Here is a 14247-nt window from a genome sequence, read left to right on the forward strand (position 1 = left end):
ATGATTGGATGAAGACAACAGGAAAGTAGAGGTTCAGGAGGAAGGAAAGCATCTCTATACGCTTATCTGAAATTCTCACCAATGAATTACATAAGTATCTCCATCCCAGTTTATATTTTATTTATGTTTTTATTATCAATTCACCATACCCATTTGAATCAGCCTGACTGAGATTTACAAGGTGACCATAGCTTGCTTCAGGCCGACAATCTCCGTGGGATCGACCCTTACTCACGTAAGGTTTATTACTTGGACGACCCAATGCACTTGCTGGTTAGTTGTGCGAAGTTGTGATAAAGAGTTGAGATTACAACTGTGCGTACCAAGTTGTTGGCGCCATTGATGATCACAATTTCGTACACCAAGTTTTTGGCGCCGTTGCCGGGGATTGTTCGAGGTTGGACAACTGACGGTTCATCTTGTTGCTCAGATTAGGTAATTTTATTTTAATTTTAAGCTTTTTATTTCTTATTTTTGAAAAATACAAAAAAAAATTCTTCTTTTTTGTTTTTCCAAATTAATTTTCGAAAAATCCAGAAAAAAAGTATAAAATCATAAAATCAAAAATAATTTTTGTGTTTCTTGCTTGAATCTTGTGTCAGTTTTTAAGTCTGGTGTCAATTGCATCTTTTTAATTTTCTGAAAACTATTTTCAAAAATTTCATGCATTGCATTCTTCATGATCTTCAAGTTGTTCTTAGTAAGTCTTCTTATTTGATCTTTAAAATTTCTTGTTTTGTGTCTTTTCTTGTTTTTCATATGCATTCTTGAATTCTTAGTGTCTAAATATTAATTTTCAAAATCAAATCTTTTTAAAATTCTTTTTCAAATCTTTTTCAAAATAAATTTCAATCACATCTTTTTCAAAATTTAATTTCAAAATCTTTTCTAACTTTTTATCTTTTCAAATTTGATTTTCAAATCTTTTTCAATTAACCACTTTACTTTTTGTTTGATTCTTATCTTTTTCAAAACTACCTAACTAACTCCCTCTCTAATTTTCGAAAATCCCTTCCCTCTTTTTCAAATTTTCTTTTCAATGAACTAATTGTTTTAATTTCAATTTAATTTGATTTCAATTTTAATTTTCAAATTTTAACTTTAATTTTAAAATATTTTTATTTTATTTTATTTAAATTTTCGAATTCTTCTCTTCCTCACCTCCTTCTATTTATTTATTCATCTACTAACACTTCTCCTCCACCCAAAAATTCGAACCCCAACCCCCTCTCGGTGTTCGAATTTTTCCTCTTCTCATTCTTCTCTTCTTATACTTGCATAAGGAATCTCTATACTGTGACATAGAGGATTCCATATTTTCTTTTGTGTTCTCTTCTTTTTCATATGAGCAGGAACAAGGATATGAACATTCTTGTTGAAGCCGATCCTGAACCTGAAAGAACTCTAAAAAGGAAGCTAAGGGAAGCTAAAGCACAACTCTCTGGAGAAAATCTGACAGAAATTTTCGAAAAAGAAGGAGACATGGCCGAAAATAACAACAATGCAAGGAAGATACTTGGTGACTTTACTGCACTTAATTCTAATTTACATGGAAGAAACATCTCAATCCCTGCCATTGGAGCAAACAATTTTGAGATGAAACCTCAATTAGTTTCTCTGATGTAACAGAATTGCAAGTTTTATGGACTTCCATCCGAAGATCCCTTTCAGTTCTTAACTGAATTCTTGCAGATCTGTGATACTGTTAAGACCAATGGGGTTGATCCCGAGGTCTACAGGCTTATGCTTTTCCCATTTGCTGTAAGAGACAGAGCTAGAATATGGTTGGACTCTCAACCTAAAGACAGCCTGAACTCTTGGGATAAGCTGGTCACAACTTTCTTAGCCAAGTTCTTTCCTCCTCAAAAGCTTAGCAAGCTTAGAGTGGATGTTCAAACCTTCAGACAAAAGGAAGGTGAATCCCTCTATGAAGCTTGGGAGAGATACAAGGAACTGACCAAAAAGTGTCCTTCTGACATGCTTTCAGAATGGACCATCCTGGATATATTCTATGATGGTCTGTCTGAATTATCAAAGATGTCATTGGACCATTCTGCAGGTGGATCCATTCACCTAAAGAAAACGCCTGCAGAAGCTCAAGAACTCATTGACATGGTTGTAAATAACCAGTTCATGTACACTTCTGAAAGGAATCCTGTGAGTAATAGGATGCCTCAGAGGAAGGGAGTTCTTGAAATTAATACTCTGAATGTCATATTAGCTCAGAACAAAATATTGACTCAGCAAGTCAATATAATTTCTCAGAGTCTAAATGGATTGAAGGAATCATCCAACAGTACTAAAGAGGCATCTTCTGAAGAAGAAGCTTATGATCCTAAGAACCCTGCAATAGCAGAGGTGAATTACATGGGTAAACCCTATGGAAATACCTATAATCCCTCATGGAGAAATCATCCAAATTTCTCATGGAGGATCAACAAAAGCCTCAACAAGGCTTTAATAATGGTGGAAGAAACAGGTTTAGCAATAGCAAACCTTTTCCATCATCCACTCAACAACAGACAGAGAATTCTGAGCAGAATCCATCTAGCTTAGCAAATATAGTCTCTGATCTATCTAAGGCCACTGTAAGTTTTATGAATGAAACAAGGTCCTCCATTAGAAATTTGGAGGCACAAGTGGGCCAGTTGAGTAAAAGAGTCACTGAAACTCCTCCTAGTACTCTCCCAAGCAATACAAAAGAGAATCCAAAGAGAGAGTGCAAGGCCATAGATTTAACCATCATGGCCGAACCTACAAGGAAGGGAGAGGACGTGAATCCCAGTGAGGAAGACCTCCTGGGATGCTCAGTGATCAATAAGGAGTTCCTCAATGAGGACCTAAAGGAATCTGAGGCTCACCTAGAGACCATAGAGATTCCATTAAACCTTCTTCTGCCCTTCATGAGCTCTGATGAGTACTCTTCTTCTGAAGAGAATGAAGACATTACTGAAGAGCAAGTTGCCAAGTACATTGGTGCAATCATGAAGCTGAATGCCAAATTATTTGGTAATGAGACTTGGGAAGATGAACCTCCCTTGCTCAACAATGAACTGAATGCATTGGATAGGCAGAAATTACCTCAAAAGAAACAGGATCCTGGTAAATTCCTAATTCCCTGTAACATAGGCGCCATGAACTTTGAGAAAGCTCTGTGTGACTTGGGATCAGGAATAAACTTAATGCCACTCTCTGTAATGGAGAAACTTGGGATCTTTGAGGTGCAAGCTGCTAGAATCTCATTAGAGATGGCAGACAACTCAAGAAAACAGGCTTATGGACTAGTAGAGGACGTGTTATTAAAGGTTGAAGGCCTTTACATCCCTGCTGATTTCATAATCCTAGACACTGGGAAGGATGAGGATGAATCCATCATCCTTGGAAGACCCTTCCTAGCCACAGCAAGAGCTGTGATTGATGTGGACAGAGGAGAATTGATCCTTCAACTGAATGAGGACAACCTTGTGTTTAAAACTCAAGGATCTCCTTCTGTAACCATGGAGAGGAAGCATGAAAAGCTTCTCTCACTGCAGAGTCAATCAAAGCCCCCACATTCAAACTCTAAGTTTGGTGTTGGGAGGTTCCAACCTTGCTCTGATTATCTGTGAGGCTCCATGGGAGCTCACTGTCAGGCTATTGACATTAAAGAAGCACTTGTTGGGAGGCAACCCAATGTTATTTAATCATATCTATTTTATTTTCTCTTTGTTATTTCATGTTTTATTAGGTTGATGATCATGTGGAGTCACAAAAACTACTGAAAAATAAAAAAACAAAATGAAAAAAATAGCACACCCTGGAGGAGAGCAGTCTGGCATTTAAACGCCAGAAACAGGAACCAAGCTGGCGTTTAACGCCAGAAACAAGCATCTACCTGGCGTTAAACGCCAGAAACAAGCTACATTTGGGCGTTTAACGCCAGAAACAGGCAGCAGTCTGGCGTTAAACACTAGGATTGCACAGCAAGGGCATTTTACACGCCTAATTGGAGCAGGGATGTTAAGTCCTTGACCCCACTTGATCTGTGGACCCCACAGGACCCCCTCAAGATCTCAGGACCCCCACATTTTCTTCTCTCCTCTTCACACTTTTTCATAACACTCTTCCCCAAATACCCCTCACCAATCACCTCAATCACTCTTTCCCATCACCTCTTCACCACTCACATCCACCCTCTCTTCCCCATAAACCCTACCTACCTTCAAAATTCAAACTAATTTCCCTCCCAAACCCAACCCTAATGGCCGAACCCTACACACCCCCTCACTCCTATATAAACCCCTCACTCCTTCTTCATTTTCACATAACACAACTCTCTCTTCTTCTCCTTGGCCGAATACATCTTCTTCCCCCATCTCCTCCATTTTCTTCTTTTTCTACTACTTTCTTTTTTCTTTTGCTCAGGGACGAGCAAATATTTTAAGTTCGGTGTGGTAAAAGCATAGCTTTTTGTTTTTTCATAACCATTTATGGCACCTAAAACCAGAGAAACCTCTAGAAAGAGGAAAGGGAAGGCAATTGCTTCCACCTCTGAGTCATGGGAGATGGAGAGATTCATCTCAAAGGTCCATCAAGACCACTTCTATGAAGTTGTGGCCAAGAAGAAAGTGATCCCTGAGGTTCCTTTCAAGCTCAAAAAGAATGAGTATCCGGAGATCCGACTTGAGATCCAAAGGAGAGGTTGGGAAGTTCTCACCAACCCCATTCAACAAGTCGGGATCCTAATGGTTCAAGAGTTCTATGCAAACGCATGGATCACTAGGAACCATGATCAAAGTGTGAACCCGAATCCAAAGCATTGGCACACCATGGTTCGGGGAAAATACTTAGATTTCAGTCCGAAAAATGTAAGGCTGGCATTCAACTTGCCAATGATGGAAGAGAATGCACGCCCCTACACAAGAAGGGTCAACTTTGATCAAAGGTTGTACCAAGTCCTCATAGACATATGTGAGGAAGGAGCTCAATGGAAAATTGATTCAAGAGGCAAGCCGGTTCAATTAAGAAGGCATGACCTCAAACCAGTGGCTAAGGGATGGCAAGAGTTCATTCAACGCTCAATCATTCCTACTAGTAACCAGTCTGAAGTTACTATAGACCGGGCCATCATGATCCATAGTATCATGATTGGAGAATAGGTGGAAGTTCATGAGATTATACCTCAAGAACTCTACAAGGTGGCTGACAAGTCCTCCACTTGGGCAAGGTTAGCCTTTCTTCACCTTATTTGCCACCTCTGCAATTCGGCTGGAATTGATATAGAGGGAGACATCCTCATTGAAGTGGACAAGCCCATCACTAAGAAAAGGATTGTGCAAATAAGAGATCATGGACCTCAACATGAGCATGAGGAAATTCCTCACCATGAAATCTCTGAGATGCCTCAAGGGATGCACTTTCCTCCACAGAATTATTGGGAGCAAATCAACACTTCCCTAGGAAAATTAAGTTCCAACATGGGACAACTAAGGGTGGAGCACCAAGAGCACTCCATCATCCTCCATGAGATTAGAGAAGATCAAAGAGCCATGAGGGAGGAGCAACAAAGGCAAGGAAGAGACATAGAGGAGCTCAAGAGCACCATTGGTTCTTCAAGGAGAGGAAGACGCCACCCTCACTAAGGTGGACTCATTCCTTAATCTCCTTGTCTATTTATTTTCTGTTTTTCGGTTTTTGAGCCTTATATGTTATTTATGTTTATGCCTTTACTGCATGATCATTAGTGTCTAAGTGTCTATGCCTTAAAGTTATGAATATGAATCCATCACCTTTCTTAAATGAAAAATATTTTAATTACAAAAGAACAAGAAGTACATGGTTTCGAATTTATCCTTGAAACTAGTTTAATTATTTTGATGTGGTGACAATACTTTTTGTTTTCTGAATGAATGCTTGAACAGTGCATATGTCTTTTGAAGTTGATGTTTATGAATGTTAAATATGTTGGCTCTTGAAGAATAAGGAAAAAGGAGAAATGTTTTTTGATAGTCTGAAAAATCATAAAAATGATTCTTGAAGCAAGAAAAAGCAGTGAATACAAAAGCTTGCAGAAAAAAAAATAGCGAAAAAAAAAGAAAGAAAAAGAAAAAGCAAGCAGAAAAAGCCAATAGCCCGTAAAACCAAAAGGCAAGGGTAATAAAAAGGATCTAAGACTTTGAGCATCAGTGGATAGGAGGGCCTAAAGGAATAAAATCCTGGCCTAAACGGCTAAACCAAGTTGTCCCTAACCATGTGCTTGTGGCGTGAAGGTGTCAAGTGAAAACTTGAGACTGAGCCGTTAAAGTCAAGGTCCAAAGCAAAAAAAAGAGTGTGCTTAAGAACCCTTGACACCTCTAATTGGGGACTTTAGCAAAGCTGAGTCACAATCTGAAAAAGTTCACCCAGTTATGTGTCTGTGGCATTTATGTATCCGGTGGTAAAACTGGAAAATAAAGTGCTTAGGGCCACGGCCAAGACTCATAAAGTAGCTGTGTTCAAGAATCAACATACTGAACTAGGAGAATCAGTAACACTATCTGAATTCTAAGTTCCTATAGATGCCAATCATTCTGAACTTCAATGGATAAAGTGAGATGCCAAAACTATTCAAGAGGCAAAAAGCTACAAGTCCCGCTCATCTGATTGGAGCTAAGTTTCATTGATATTTTGGAATTTATAGTATATTATCTTCTTTTTATCCTATTTGATTTTCAGTTGCTTGGGGACAAGCAACAGTTTAAGTTTGGTGTTGTGATGAGTGGATAATTTATACGCTTTTTGGCATTGTTTTTACACAGTTTTCAGTATAATTTAATTAGTTTTTTGTATAATTTTATTAGTTTTTAATTAAAATTCACATTTCTAGAATTTACTATGATTTTGTGTGTTTTTCTGTGATTTCATGTATTTTCTGGCTGAAATTGAGGGACTTGAGCAAAAATCAGATTCACAGGTTGAAGAAGGACTGCAGATGCTGTTGGATTCTGACCTCCCTGCACTCAAAGTGGATTTTCTGGAGCTACAAAACACCTAATGGCGCGCTCTCAATTGCGTTGGAAAGTAGACATCCAGGGCTTTCCATCAATATATAATAGTCCATACTTTGCCCGGGTTTAGATGACGCAAACTGGCGTTCAACGCCAGTTCCATGCTGCATTCTGGAGTGAAACGCCAGAAACAGGTTGCAAAGTGGAGTTAAACGCCAGAAACAGGTTACAAACTGGCGTTCAACTCCAAGAGAAGCCTCTACATGTGTAAAGCTCAATGCTCAGCCCAAGCACACACCAAGTGGGCCCCAGAAGTGGATTTCTGCATCATTTACTCATTTCTGTAAACCCTAGTAACTAGTTTAGTATAAATAGGACTTTTTGCTATTGTATTTACATCTTCGGATTAGATCTTTGATCAGTTTTATGCTATCTTAGACCTTTATGGGGGCTGGCCATTCGGCCATGCCTGGACCTTCATCACTTATGTATTTTCAACGGTAGAGTTTCTACACACCATAGATTAAGGTGTGGAGCTCTGCTGTTCCTCATGAATTAATGCAAAGTACTATTATTTTTCTATTCAATTCAAGCTTATTCCTATTCTAAGATATCCATTCACACCCAAGAACATGATGAATGTGATGATTATGTGACGCTCATCATCATTCTCACTTATGAACGCGTGTCTGACAAACACTTCCGTTCTACATGCAAACAAGCTAGAATGAATATCTCTTAGATATCTAGTACAGAGGACCGAGTCCGAGATATTAGAATCTTCGTGGTATAAGTTAGAACCCATGGACGGCCATTCCTGAGATCCGGAAAGTCTAAACCTTGTCTGTGGTATTCCGAGTAGGATCTGGGAAGGGATGGCTGTGACGAGCTTCAAACTCGCGAGTGCTGGGCGTAGTGACAGACGCAAAAGGATAGTAAATCCTATTCCAGTATGATCGAGAACTGACAGATGATTAGCCATGCAGTGACAGCGCATTGGACCATTTTCACAGAGAGGATGGGATGTAGCCATTGACAACGATGATGCCCTACATAAAGCTTGCCATGGAAAGGAGTAGGAATGATTGGATGAAGACAGCAGGAAAGCAGAGGTTCAGGAGGAACGAAAGCATCTCTATACGCTTATCTGAAATTCTCACCAATGAATTACATAAGTATCTCTATCCCAGTTTATATTTTATTTATGTTTTTATTATCAATTCACCATACCCATTTGAATCCGCCTGACTGAGATTTACAAGGTGACCATAGCTTGCTTCAGGCCGACAATCTCCGTGGGATCGACCCTTACTCACGTAAGGTTTATTACTTGGACGAGCCAGTGCACTTGCTGGTTAGTTGTGCAAAGTTGTGATAAAGAGTTGAGATTACAATTGTGCGTACCAAGTTGTTGGCGCCATTGATGATCACAATTTCGTGCACCACCGAGCACTCATGAGACGGAGCTGCCTGCTGCTATGATTACCCTCCTCTGGTGTGTGATGGAGGGTAAGGACTTGTATCTGCCTCGTTTCATCCGGCACTATATGGCCAGGGTCCATGTCAGAGGCACCCTCCCCTTCCCTTATCTGGTCACCCAGCTAGGCCGTCGAGCTGACGTGCCTTGGGAGGATGCTGATGAGAAGCCACCTGCTGCGGACTGCAAGAAGATCATTCCTCATAGCAGGAACTTTCTGGCTTTAGGATACAGACCTTCATTCCTTCCTGCTTCTGATGAGACAGTCACACCTTCGGCTGCCCCCTCTTCTTCCACTGCTGCACCAGCCCCACCCACTGCACCTCCAGCTGCTCCTGCGCCTATTTACCATTTGGTGCATCGCCTCTTCACCCGCTTGGACCGTATGGAGCGTCGCAACAAGCGACGCTATGAGCACGTCAAGTTGATGATCCGTTCCGGCGGCGACATCCCCTCTGAGCCTGACACCCCTTCTGATACATCTGAGGTGGAGGAGGATGCTCACGAGGAGGAGACACCCACCCAAGCTGCACAGACAGGACCGGAGCAGGCTGCACCACAGCGGGAGGAGCCATAGCAGATTCAGGCCGCAGATCCAGATATTCCTATCCAGTCAGAGCCCCCTCTCCAGCAGACAGACCCACCTACCCTCATCCAGTCTACAGATCCTCAGACCACCATCGAGACTCCAGCAGCCCATCCTTCTAGTGATGACACTCCTTCACACCCAGCTTGAGTGAGCATCGAGGACGATGCTTTATTTTAAGTGTGGGGAGGTCGCCATCTCTGGCGCATTTTTTTGGTGAACCACTACAGACTCTTTTATTTTTATTTTGGTTATTTTTCTGTATTTTTATCTTTATTTTTATTTTTATCTTTCAGTACTTATACATTGTTCTTTTCATGTGTTTTTACTCTACTTTCTGCATTTTGCACTTTAGTTTATACCATTAGCCAGTTAGTTTAGTTGCAATTCCAACTTATTGGTTATAGAATATGTGGATTAATTAGTTTGGTTTAAATTGAAAATACAAAGGAAGTAAACTAGAGACTTTAACAGAATAAAAACAATCCACACCTTGTATATAGAACATAACATGTTAGTTAGTTAACAACATTTCATCAAGGAGGAACACTAAAACTTTAAAGCCACCCAAGAAATTTTACATTGAGAATAATGGGAACTCTTAAATTTTACTTGCATGACATATATAACTGATATATGATTTTTGAGCTAGAGAACACACAGTCTGTGAGTTTTGAGTTTAATTGTATGGTTACATTCAAACCATAATTTTTATTCCTGTGTGTTTTGCCCTTCTTTTTATTCTGATGTTCTTTGCTTTGTTTTAATCTATATGTCCAATTATAGAGTATAGATACATACTAAGAGATGATTGAGGCCATTACTTGTTTAAGCTCACCTATCCCAAATAAGCCTACCTTTTACATCACCCTTGTTAGCCCCCTTGAGCTTTTTAATCCCCTCTTGTTCTATAAACTATATTACTAGCCTTAAGCAGAAAAACAAAATAAAAAAAAATCCCAAGTTGAATCCTTGGTTAGCTTAAGATAGAAATTGTGTATTGTTTAAGTGTGGGAAACTTTATGGGAACATGGATGATAGAAACAAAGGTAGAAAGTTAAAAAGAATAAACATATCTCAAAATAAAAATTTTGGGAAGCATGCTCATGTGAAATCAATTGAATTACCATGTGCATTAAAAAAATTTATTTAAATAAAAGGGATACAAAAAATTTCCCCAATTGCAAATTAAAAAGAATCAATGCACATGGGATAAAATTTAAGTTAATGCATGAGCTTGCAATACAAAAGTGAGAAAATCTGGGCAAATAGGATGAGAAGCTTTGAATTACAAAATATGTATGTTAGGTGAGATCTTAGACTAGTCAAGGATTCACTTATTAGCTCACTTAGCCTTATACATGTACCCTTACCTTTACCTTGGCCCCATTACAACCTTGAAAAAAACCTCATGATTTTTGTATGACTGTATTCTATAATTGTTGATTGGTTAGATGAAGAACAAAGTTATAGAAAGTAAGGATAAAAAGAATAATAGAGTGATTAACCCAATAAACACTGAGTGACTAGAGAGTAAACACAAAATTTAGTGAGGGTTTAATAGCTCATCACCATATATCTCTGCTTAAATTGTTAATTGTCTTCCAAGTTTAAAAAAAATATTTTTTACCCATCTCATTTGTAAAAGTGCCTTAACATTATCGTTGGCTATGCATATATGATTCCTTGAGAATGTGAATTAATTTAACTACATGTAAGTTTTATATACAAGCGAATAAAGATTAGAATTGCATGACTCATTTATGTAGTTGCATTTAGAATAGATTGCATTGCATGAGATTTCACCACCTTAACCTTACCTTACTCTCTATCTTGGACTTAGCATGAGGACATGCTATTGTTTAAGTGTGGGGAGGTTGATAAACCCATATTTTATGATATGTATTGTGCTCAATTTAGGTAATTTATTCAATCCTTCACTCACTTATTCATGTAAATTGCATGGTTTTACTTTCCCTTCCTTATTATGTGATATATGTGAAATACATGTTTCCTATGCTTTAAAATTATTTATTTTAATTACCCTTCATTACCATTCAATGCCATGATTTGTGTGTTGAGAAGTTTCAGATCTTCTAAGGTAGGAATGACTTAAAGGATGGAAAGGAAACATACAAAAATGGAAGGAAAGCACAAAATGGAGTTTTTGAAGAAACTGGCAGCGATGCGAACGCATGGACGACGCGGCCGCATGCTTAGCGCGAAAAGACAACGACGCGAACGCGTGACTGACGCGGACGCGCGCCTTAAGTAAAACACAAATGACGTGGACGCATGACCGAAGAGAATGTGTGATAAGGAAAACTCCAGATGACGCGACCGCGTGACCCACGCAGACGCGTGACAGACGCCACGCACTAGAAATTATTGAAAATGCCCCCAACGATTTCTAAAGCCCTTTTTGGCCCAGATCCAAGTCCAGAAGGCACAGATTGGAGGTTATGAAGTGGGGGAATGCATCCATTCAGGGAGAGCTCTCCAATTATTCACTTTTTATAGTTTAGATGTAGCTTTTAGAGGGAGAGGTTCTCTCCTCTCTCTTAGGATTAGGATTTCTTATTATTTCAATTTAGTATTCCAACTCCTTATCAGGTTCAATATTCCTTTACTTTATATATTTCCCTTTGCTTTCAGATATTCTAATGCTTTCCTTTAATTACTTTTGTTGCCAAATTGGCTTATGAACCACTCATATTTAGATTTGATTTTCTATTTAATATAATTTGAGGTATTTCAGAATTATGATTGCTTTCTTTTATTTACATTAATAATTTGCAATTTTTTCCTTTTGGCTTTGGTTGATTAATTGGTAACACTTGAGTTGTCAAACTCAGCAGTGGTTGAAATTGGCAAATTTCTAATTATTCTAGATCGCTCTAAAGCTAGTCTTCCCACAGGGATTGACTAGGACTTGAGGATCAATCTAATTAGTCCACTTGACTTAACTAAGTGGAATTAAAATCCAATTCTCATCACACCTGATAAGGATAACTAGGATAGAAATTCCAAATTCCCATACCTGCCAATAGTTTATTTTATAGTTATTCATTTATTTTATTGTCATTTAAATTACTCGTTCCTTACTTTTAAAATCCCAATTTATAAACTCATAACCAATAATAAGAACATACTTCTCTGCAGTTCCTTGAGAAGACGACCCGATGTTTAAATACTTCGGTTATCAATTTATTTAGGGGTTTGTTACTTGTGACAACCAAAACGTTTGTAAGAAAGGAATTCTTGTCGGTCTAGAAGCTATACTTACAACGGGAACTTATTTGTGAAAATTCTAGATCGCGCGAGAGTTTCTCTCTTCAAGCACATAGTGGATGGTATCAACTATTCACCTAACTTCTCATCATTCACAAGCTTTATAGTTTATATATACACTCTGATTTGCAGAAGTGTTACTGTTCATCTTTCCTTTACTTTATTTTGGAGTAGTGTGTAAAAAATGTAACTCAACTATACGTTGCGCACAAGAAATATAGTTAATAAGGTATAGTGAAAATTGTCATCTTTTGTATTTGTTAATTGACACACAAGCTAAGCATGGGGCAACAATACATCACCAACTAGTTAGTTAGTAGTTCATAATCGTTATATGTAATTATATATGTCTCTTTTTATTGTATTTATGATTCGCACTGTTGAAGCTTTTATGATTGAAATGCTTAAAATTTAATTCATGTTGGCTGCAAAAGAAAAATTTTAATATAAAGAAATAAAAAGAAAAATGCTTACTTTTAAAATTCAGTAACACTATTGGCACACTTTGTAAGCATACCCATATCTCGTTGTCATTAAAGCCATGCTTAATAAGCATAGTCATATATTACCCTACTGGCACACTTTAAAAGCATACCCATATCTAATCCTACAGGCACCCTTTAGAAGCGTAGCCAAAACAAACAATCTGGGCACGCTTCAAAAGCGTGGCGATATGTACACTTTTTGGAACATTTTTAAAGCGTAGCTATAGGGTTATACATATGGCCATGCTTTTAAAGCGTGGCAACAGATGAAAGCGTGGCAAAAAAGAAAGCGTGCTGATAGATCCATAAAAGCGTGGCAATAGAGCAACTGGCACGCTTGTAGATGTGATCCTTTCAAAAGCGTGCCGATAGCTCAAAAAGTGTGGTGAAAAGCTATCGTCACGCTTTTTTGTACTTTTTGGCACACTTTAAAAGCGTGGTAAAAAAAGCTTATTTTCTTGTAGTGGATCGTGCTCAACGTCCCACCTATAGTGTAGTTGCAACAAAGAAACTTTAAAATTAGTTAAGCAAGATAGAATATATAAACTAGCTAAAAAAGTTTGAAACTAAAAAAAAGTAACTACTGCTCGTTTCTGAAACCATCACTCCCGGATCTCAGCGGAGATTTTCGTGTAGTTGGGCCAAGTTTGGTCATACATCACCTTGATGACATTACTCATCTCTTGAGTACACGCGTTTTTGTTTGGTGCAAACCTAACAACCCACAAACAAGAATCAACCTAAATCTACTAAACAGGAATCATAATCATTAAAACTTAAAACACTAACCAGGCAACCAAATCAACCTAAATTCACTTAACATGAATCAATTTTTAGGAATTTTCAGCAACAACTGTAATCATTGAAACAAAAAACACTAAACAGCAAATCAAATCAACCTAAATCCCCTAAACATGAATCTATTTTTAAGAACTTTTAGCAATAAAGTTAATCATAATCATTGAAACTTAAAAACACTAACTAACCAACCAAATCAACCTAAATCCACTAAATAGGAATCAATTTTCAAGGACTTTCAGCAACAACCATAATCATTGAAACATGAAACACTAACCAGGCAACCAAATCAACCTAAATATACTAGACAAGAATCAATTTTCAGAAACTTTCAGTAATAAAGTTAATCATAATTATTGAAACTTAAAAACACTAACCAGCATTTAAACCAAAATCCACTAAACTAGATTAAATTTTTAGGCACCTTCAGCGATAACCATAAACAGGAAATACATGAGACTGAACATTATACTTACCCCGTGCCGCCATCAGGCAAAATGGTCAACTGTAGATGGGAGGTGGTGGAGGTGCATTAGCTGTTGCCTCACTTTCATGGCTGGACTCTGGGGCCGTGGCATCCGTTGCTGGAAGCGACGTCGACGTGGATGCGGGTTGCTAAGTAATATGAGGTGGCATTGTCGCCAT

The 14247-nt window shown here is 38.3% G+C and overlaps 1 non-coding gene across 1 annotated transcript; it reads right to left on the reverse strand.

Annotated features, from left to right (window-relative positions):
* Positions 1–1875: 1875 nt before the first annotated feature.
* LOC148576415 (small nucleolar RNA R71) lies at positions 1876–1983 on the reverse strand. Its single transcript, XR_015904559.1, has one exon. It is a non-coding gene; the product is annotated as a small nucleolar RNA R71 (small nucleolar RNA).
* Positions 1984–14247: the final 12264 nt, after the last annotated feature.

The sequence above is a fragment of the Arachis ipaensis genome, chromosome B1, assembly GCF_059453495.1.
Source record: "Arachis ipaensis isolate K30076 ecotype BB chromosome B1, ASM5945349v1, whole genome shotgun sequence".
Classification (NCBI taxonomy): Eukaryota; Viridiplantae; Streptophyta; class Magnoliopsida; order Fabales; family Fabaceae; genus Arachis; species Arachis ipaensis.